The sequence below is a fragment of the Tursiops truncatus genome, unplaced genomic scaffold (genome assembly GCF_011762595.2).
Source record: "Tursiops truncatus isolate mTurTru1 unplaced genomic scaffold, mTurTru1.mat.Y mat_scaffold_2_arrow_ctg1_1, whole genome shotgun sequence".
Classification (NCBI taxonomy): domain Eukaryota; kingdom Metazoa; phylum Chordata; class Mammalia; order Artiodactyla; family Delphinidae; genus Tursiops; species Tursiops truncatus.
The window spans coordinates 120,142-129,158 of NW_022983265.1; the positions used below are offsets into that span (position 1 = coordinate 120,142).

The 9,017-nt window shown below is 36.6% G+C and overlaps 1 long non-coding RNA gene across 3 annotated transcripts in view; it reads left to right on the forward strand.

Moving 5' to 3' along the window:
* Positions 1–1,761: 1,761 nt before the first annotated feature.
* LOC117310787 (uncharacterized) overlaps positions 1,762–9,017 on the forward strand; it is a 30,040-nt gene continuing 22,784 nt past the window's right edge. For 2 of the 3 annotated variants that reach the window (XR_012329525.1, XR_004524845.2), the window contains exons 1-2: positions 1,762–4,187; positions 8,601–8,729. This is a non-coding gene — a long non-coding RNA (uncharacterized lncRNA). The remainder of the gene's footprint in view (positions 4,188–8,600; positions 8,730–9,017) is intronic. The other variant, XR_004524844.2, reaches the window with a different exon arrangement.

A 9,017-nucleotide genomic window follows, 5' to 3' on the forward strand; every position in this document is an offset into this window, starting at 1 on the left:
CATAAATTGATCACGATGAAAAATTTGCTTTCAGTAGGGAATAATGCTAATAATGTATGGGGATAAGGAACAACAGGATGGTGAGAAATAACAATGTTATGTGTTGCATGGAGATCTTGAACAAATCTTTATTCTTGACCATTACGTTTTCTATAGGTAAAATGGTTTTACAAGGACTACTGCAAGGGATAATAAGTTCCTGTGCTTTATAGTCATCTATGATAAGTCTTATGCCCTGTAAAGCCTCTTTGTTTATAGGGTATTGATTAATTTTGGAGAGAGGTTTTGAGGGATTGACTTGGATCTTAACATAGTGAAAAGCAATATGAATTCTGTCTATGTCTGTGGAAGATTTTGCTCATAGACTAGGAGACACTAAATTTAATAACAGAGATGTACCTGAAATTGTTCTTCTATGGCTTGTAAAGTACATGTGAGAGAGAAAAGGTTTGGATTTTCTTGGGGCTTAGATTCAAGGACTTAAATTCAAGAGATTTTAACAAGATTTATTTCTCTCTTTCAAGAGAAAGAAATGGCAGCATGATATTTTTCTAGGAAATCTCATCCTAATAAATGAACAGGAGCCTAATCACTGAGGAAAAACAGGTGTTTATCTTTCAAAGGTCCCAAACAAAGGGTATAGATTGAGAAATAAAGACACATTGTGGTTAATTTGAACTCCCACTATTTGAAGGACTGTTTATTTGTAGTAGGTGTTGAGAACTGATAGAGTAGACATATATATATGTATATTTAAATTTTGGCTTCTGTTAGCAAGTAGTAAATTAAATTATTAGCAGATCCATACTGCAGGGAAATAACCAATCAGATTTCATTCAATAGCTTGCTTTTTTGTAGATTTATGGTTGTGATTTTATATCTGCAGGTATGTTTGCTGAAGAAAATATTTCTACCACTTTACACAAAATTAAATTCATTTAATACCAATGCGGCATGTCTCAAATGTCTTAATACAGTTTTAATCTTGAATCGCATCAGAAGTATGAAATTAGAAACATACCCCAAAATCATTTGAAGATATAATTACTTTCATTTCCCTTATACTTTTCAGACTTTTCAAAAATAAGTATTTAGTTGTACTTATCTGTTTCTGTCTCTCTAAGGATAGCAAACACTGAAACACAATTCTTTTAAAAGTCAATATTAAAACTATATTGTCCAAGATGATCAAAACTAAGGAAGTGGCAAAGAAATTCAAAAATTTAAACTTTCAAAGGGTGCTTTTTCTGTGAATGTGTAGTACTTGTTCTTCTGAAGGAATTAATCTTTTTAAAAATTTAATTAACTTATTTTTTATTGAAGTATACTTGGTTTACAGCATTGTGTTAATTACTGCTGCACAGCAAAGTGACTCTGTTATACATATGTATATACATTCTTTTTCATATTCTTTTCCATTATGGTTTATCACAGGATATTGAATATAGTCCCCTGTGCTATACAGTAGGACCTTGTTGTTTAGCCAATCTATATATACCAGTTTGCATCTGCTAATCCCAAACTCCCAGTTCATCCCTCTCCCACCTGCTTCCCCCTTGGCAGCCACCAGTCTATTCTCTATGTCTCTGATTCTGTTTCATAGATAGGTTCATTTGTGTCATATTTTAGATTCCACATATAAGTGGTATCATGATATTTGTCTTTCTCTTTCTGACTTACTTTGCTTAGTATGATAATCTCTAGTTGCATCCATGTTGCTGCTGCAAATGGCATTATTTCATTGTTTATTTATGGCTGAGTAGTATTTCATTGTATATATGTACCACATCGTCTTTATCCATTCATCTGTTGATGGACATTTAGGTTGTTTCCATGTCTTGGCTGTTGTGAATATTGCTGCTGTGAAGATCAGGGTGAATGTGTCTTTTTGAATTATAGTTTGGTCTGGATATACGCCCAGGAGTGGGATTGCTGGATCATATGGTAGGTCTATTTTTAGTTTTCTGAGGAACCTCCATACTGTTTTCCACAGTGGCTGCACCAACTTACATTTCCACCAACAGTGTTGTAGGAGGGTTCCCTTTTCTCCACACCCTCTCCAGCATATGTTATTTGTAGACTTTTTAATGATGGCCATTCTGACTGGTGTGAGGTGGTACCTCATGGTAGTTTTGATTTGCATTTCTTTAATAATTGGCAGTGTTGAGCCTCTTTTCATGTGCCTATTGGCCATCTGTATTTCTTTTTTGGAGAAATGTCTTTTTAAGTCTTCTGCCTATTTTTTTTGATTGGGTTGTTTGCTTTTATTGTCATCAAGTTATATGAGCTGTTTGTATATTTTGGAAATTAAGCCCTTGCTGGTCGCATCATTTGCAAATATTTTCTCCCATTCTGTAGATTGTCTTTTCATTTTGTTTATGGTTTCCTTTGCTGTGCAAAAGCTTGTAAGTTTGATTCGGTCCCCTTTGTTTATTTTCATTTTTATTTCTATTGTCTTGGGAGACTGACCTAAGAAAACATTGGTATGATTTATGTCAGAGAATATTTTGCCTGTGTTCTCTTCTAGAAGTTTTATGGTGTCATGTCTTATGTTTAAGTCTTTAAGACATTTTGAGTTTATTTTCGTGTATGGTAAAAGGATGTGTTCTAACTTCACTGGTTTATATAAGGCTGTCCAACTTTACCAACACCACTTGCGGAAGAGCCTGTCTCTTTCCCATTATATATTCTTGCCTCCTTTGTCAAAGATTAATTGTCAAAGATTAACTGAGATGTGGTTTTATTTCTTGGCTCTGTATTCTGTTCCATTGATCCATATGTCTGTTTTTGTGCCAATACCACGCTGTTTTGATTACTGTGACTTTGGAGTACTGTCTGAGTCTGGGGTGGCTACGCCTCCAACGTTGTTCTTTTTCTTCAGGATTGCTTTGGCAATTCTGGGTCTTTTATGGTTCTGTATGAATCTTAGGATTATTTGTTCTAATTGCGTGAAAAATGTCATGGGTAATTTGATAGGGATCGCATTAGATCTGTAGATTGCTTTGGGTAGTATGAGCATTTTAACAATGTTAATTCCTCCAACCCAAGAACATGAGATGTCTTTCCATTTCTTTGAATCATCTTCACTTTCCTTTATTAATGTCTTACAGTTCTCAGTGTATAAGTCTTTTGCCTTCTTGGTGAGGTTTATTCCTAAGTATTTTATTTTGAGGGTTGTGCTTTTAAAAGGCATTGTTTTTTTACATTCCCTTTCCGATATTTCATTGTTGGTATAAAGAAATGCAACCAATTTCTGTATGTTAATCTTGTATTCTGCTACCTTGCTGAATTCGTTTATCAGTTGTAGTAGTTTTCATGTGGAGTTTCTAGGGTTTTCTATATATAGTATCATATCATCTGCATCTAATGACAATTTTACCTCTTCTTGAAGGAATTAATCTTGAAGTTCTACTAAGACTTTTGGGATACCTGTTTTAATGAGCCACTACTTCCTGCCTGAGATTGCACTATGCACCAGAGATTCTAGAATTAGCATAGTAAAACTAATAATGCAAACAACAACAACAAATCTTCACAAACCTTCCTTGCAAGGAAGTAAAGTCTACTGGAAAAACAGACAAGTGAAACACACATTCAAAATGGCAGTGATTCTCAAACATTTATGTGCTGAAAAATCATGACAAGCATGATAACCAGGGCAATTACTAGACCCCTTCTCCAACTGGTAAGGTGTAAGGTCCTGTACCTCTATTTTTGGTGAATGCCTCCAGGAGAGTGTGAGACAGATGTTCTCAGTTGTCGTCAACCTTTAGTGTGCATCAGATATGCCTGAGAATATCGTTAAAACACAGATTGCTGGGCTCCGGTGCCAGAGTTCTAACCAGTTCCCAGGTGTGGCTGATATTGCTGGCCCAGGGACCACATTTTGAGAACCACCTTTCAAAACTCTGCAGTATGCAGTTGTGTGTGTTGTGAATGCAGTATGCGGTTGTGTGTGTTGTGAATGAGACGGGCCCAGAGAACCAAAGGAGGGCAAAGGGACTCTGCCCTAAATTAGCCAAAGGTAACAATAGCAGCTACAATTGATTGACCCAAGAAAAAATTGTAAGAACTTTACCTGCATTTGCTCATTTAATCCTTTCAGTAAGGTACGTAGGTGCTACTTAGTGTTCCTCTTTTACAGGGGTGTCCAGAGAAGGTAACAACTTTGCCCACGTCCTAAACTGGTAAGTAACAGATTAAGAATTCAAGTCTAGGAAGTCTGATTCCAGAGCCCACACCTCTACCCTTTCTGCATGTAGAGAGGAGTAAAGGGTTGTCAGTGAAGCCTTCCTGGGGGCCCTGGCCTCTTACTTTAAATAGAAGGATGAGTGGACATAAAGATCATTATTTGTGTGTGGTGGGGGTAGGGGAGGAAGTATGAGGGCTTCCAGAAGAGCCCGCCCTCCCCATACATCTGCTATAAGCAAGTCTGATGATCAGGAGTCCGGAACATGAGTATGACTATGGGATACTGAGAAGGGTTCTAGAACCCTGAGGTTAGAGTTCTGGATCAGTTAGTAGGTAACAGAAAGTGAATGAGTGATTTACCTTACTTTCCACGGGTAGCAGGAAGTTTGGAGATAGTCCCTCTAGCTGCTGAAGGGCATCACCAGGGGACTGGGTTGCTTCGCTCTTCCAGCTTCCACATCTCTAGCACGTCCACATAGGTTCAAAGTGACCCCAGAATCTCCAATAGTGTTCCAACAATTTGGGCAGGAAGAAAGAAAAGGATAAAAAAAAGAAATTAAGTAAGAAAAAAAAGGCAGTGTCTAACTCAGAGAGCAAATTTTTTTACCACAGATGGTCAGCAGACTTTTACTTAGATCTCATCAGCTCGGATTTTAAACTGGCCACCTTAGCCTTAAGGATAATGGGGTCTCCTAACCAGGGCTCTGATAGTAAGGAATAAGGAGAGAGTGGTACTGATTAGCAGTGCCTGCTGTCCCAATCAAATATTATCCCCAAACTATTTTTTTTATCCTATATTTTACTTTAAAGAATGGAGGGGAAACATTATGTATCTGTAAATAGCCTTTTAGAAAGGGTACAATTATATAGTTATACAACCCCCTGGAGGGCTCCTTTCTTCTAAAATCTCTTTAAAAACTGTTCAAGGTTAAGGACATTTTTATCTTAATTTAGTCACTTGCAGTCGATTATCTTGGAATGACATCCTCTCTCTGCAGATGTTCTGTCAGGCTTTAGAAGATTCTAGAAGTGGACAGAGAAGTGTTATGGTACATGTATTTGCAATATGCACGTCTTTGAAATGAAATCCATTTAGGGACCAAAAGGCATTTCATGTCTTTGCTATACATTTTCACATGTTTGCCTTTCCAGAATTCCTTTGAGCAAATCTGTTAGATGTAACCCATCCGTTTCTCCCATCTGAATTCTTTATTACTAAACATTCTTCAGTATGCTCTCACTCCCCTCTGTCAAAGGCGTTTCTCTGGGTCCTCACCCTTCTCATCTCATATGTGAATGCGTATCTTAAACTGAAGCAACAGTCTGCTATGACTTCTCCATAACTTGAAGAACCCGTCTTTGTGGGAAAAAAAGTAGACTTACTAACGTAAAAGGTAAAATGCGCGCAGTATTTCTGAGAATTAAAAACTAAGATAAAAACATAAGCAATGGAAAAAGCTTACAGTGGATCCTTTTCAAAGACTTTATTTTACAGAGAAGGCAACTGAGGTTTAAAGAAAAAATGTGTTAGTTAAACACTAAATAATAAACCTTAAACCTCAGTGGAGCAACACATGGACAGTTCATTTCTCACTCACTCAGGAGTGTAGTATGGACTTTGGTGGTCTGCGGGTCAGTTTTCTGCTCAGTTACTCAGGGACCCACCACCTTCATCAAGTGGCTCTACGTTTGTCCTAAAAAGGAAAGGAGAGAGGAAGCTGCAAGCTACAATTATCAACTCGTTATCCTTCAGACATAAACTCTTCAGGTCACCTCTGGTCACATTCTTTGGGATAGAACCATACCCAGATGCAAGCGGAGATGGAGAATGTTGTTCCTATCTTGATCCTAGTGATGCCTCTACAGGCTGGAGGAGCTAATTAAAGTGTAGTCAACAGCTCGTTGTTTCTGCCACAATGAGTGATTAGCCTAAGACTGGATTAATTATGTGTGGATTAATATATGTGTGTGTATATATACATTTTTTAGCATGAGTTGACACATGGAGCTTCTGCCGTATCAAAAGAGTACAAACTGCCTCTTGTTGCTTTTTCTTAATTGAAGTTGACTACTACTATCTATTTCCCTTCATTTTGCTACCTCCCCCCCGCCTTTCAGTATTATATGAAAATTCTGAAAGAAATAATTTCAAAGTTTCCAGTGCTTTTAAAGGTAATAGAATACTCAGACCTTAACAATTTTCCTGTGTGAAACTTTTGCCAGACTAAAATAGTTAACTTATGAAAAGTAAATTTAGATTGATACAAAAGAGAAAATAAGCTGATTTTTTTTCTTTTACACAAATACCCTGAGCCAGGGTAGAAAATAAATGGAAAACTGGAGGAATTTAGATCCTTTTGTTGTAAATTTAAATATTTTTAATTGTAAAAATAATACAGGCTCATTGCAGAAACTCCAAAATTGAAAGGCTTTAAAGAAAAAAGGAAAAATAACTCAAAATCCCATTTCTGATAAGTCATCTCTGTAACATTTTTGAGGGTATCTTTTGAAACTTTTTTGTGACGGGGTGCATATAAATACAATGCAAGTATAAAATACCTTTAATTATTATATCAAACTACAAAACAGTTCTATAACATTTTTATTTAGTAATATAAGTATGATTACTCATCACCTAATAAAAATCTGCAGCATCATTTTTAATGGTTGAACAGCATTCTGTTATTTATTTAACCAGTCCCTACTGTTCAACATTTAGATTATTCCTGTTTTGCTCTGCTAAACAATGAGACAAGCATCCTTGTTCATATGTCTTTGAGCATTTGTTTATTTCCTTAGAATGGACTTCTAGAACTTGAATGGCTGTTTGTCAGTTCTGGTACATACTGACATATTTTCTTCCAGAAAGGTTACCGTGCTTTTTATTTCTACCAAGAATTTAACATCCAGTGTGGTTTCTTACACACACTCATCAGTACCAGTATTATCAATATCAATACCAGTATTATCAAGTTTTTTAAAACTTTGTCATTCTAGTCAGTAAAATATGACACCTGAATTATTTTATTTGTATTTCTTTGATTAATAATAGCAAGGTTGAACATATTTTCATATCTTTATTGGCTGTTAATACTTTTTAGTTTGTGACTTTATGACATCCATTTTTCATCGATGTATAACAACCTTTTATATATCAATGTGTTTATTTTGTTGTTTGTTGTAAATGCAATTTTTTTCTCTTCATTTATTAATTTTTATTTTGTGTGTGTTGAACTTCTTTAATACTGTCAAGTCTATTCAAAAACTCTTTAATGAACACAACAAATGTGGAAAATCAGTCATTCTCCTGCATTTTGTAATCAATGTATTTCCTTTTGGGCAGTATGGAAATGTAGGTTCTTATTTCATCTTATGGTTGGAAAGAATCTATTCCCTCGGAAAGGGATTATAGTCTCCATGATGCAGTAATAGGAGATTTTATAGGGTAGGCAGGGTCTACAGAAGAAAAAACCCTAAATCACACTCCATTGGTGGTTGCCTTATTTATAAAAATGGCATTTGAGGTTGTGTGACTGCCATCAGGTAAGCAAAATTAATTTTTAGCATGAAATACTCCTATCAGCAAGAACAGCCTAGGATAGGCTAGCAGTAAGAAGTGAGGGGTTATGGGATTGGGGCATAGCCTCTGTTTCCTCCAATGCAGCTGGAAATTTAAACTCTGGGGCTCCTGCTTGATCCAATCAGCCCAGCTAGTGTGTGTTGCCAGGTAGGGTGAATAGACTCAGAAGTACAAGAGCTCATCCTTGGTCCCCTCTGGAAATGAGCAGAGAATACTGTGTCAAGCAGAGGTGATCAGTCCATGGTCTGGAGACTTGGATCTCCCCACATAGTCCTTAAAGTCAGGGTGAGACAAAGTGCCAATACAAATTATATTGATGACAGTATCAATGAGGTGACATTGAGTCCTTTGACCCAACGTGTGTCTGCAGTGTGCCATCCATTAGTAAATGGGCAAAGCCATTTGACAGATCTATCTGATACAGTGAATGAATCTGACACTCACATTTTGAAAACTGAAACTGTATCCATTTGTCAAGAACAGTGGCTACTTGTTCTGCTTTATTCTCCCTGGTAGATCTAGGTAACATTGCAGGCAGTAAGACGTTCCGGCATTTCACCCTGGAGTAGCCCCAAAACTGAAGAAGCTGTCTTATCAGTAGTTAGCTCCTTGTCACCAAGAATATTAAAGTAGATTTGTATGATTAGCAAATTAAAGAGACTATAGTGCCTACCACTACTGTATTCACTAAGGCACCCAAGTTATTCTAAAGAAATCCTAATAATACATTAGGACCGTTTTGAATATTTTTATTTGATTAGCCATAATCTTCTAGTTATAACATCCATCACCATTTTGACCACTGAAACTTGGCCTTCTTTTCTTACAGCCTAGCCCTGTGGTCTTGGGCTAATCACTAACCTGCTTAGATACAATTTTCTTCTCTATGAAATGGAAACAATATTATATGCTTTGAAGGACTGCAGGAAGATGAGCTGTAATGTTTATCAACTGCCTAGTAAGTAGCCTGACCCATAATAACTACTTGGCTAATTGTAGATGTTTCATTTTTAGTTTTATTTCCAAACATTGCTCTTTACTTTTGGAACTCTAAAATTTGTTTTGAGAGTGGAGGACTTGTTGTTTGGATTCCTCCAACACACTCTGTATATTCTGTACTTCTATCCCTACATCATTTATATTAATGGAATAAATGATCTTTGGTCTGGTGATTCCAAGGTGACGAGGAGCTAAGTGGAGGTTCAGTATACACCTGGAAGTATGGATTTTCATGCCCAGTGCAAAT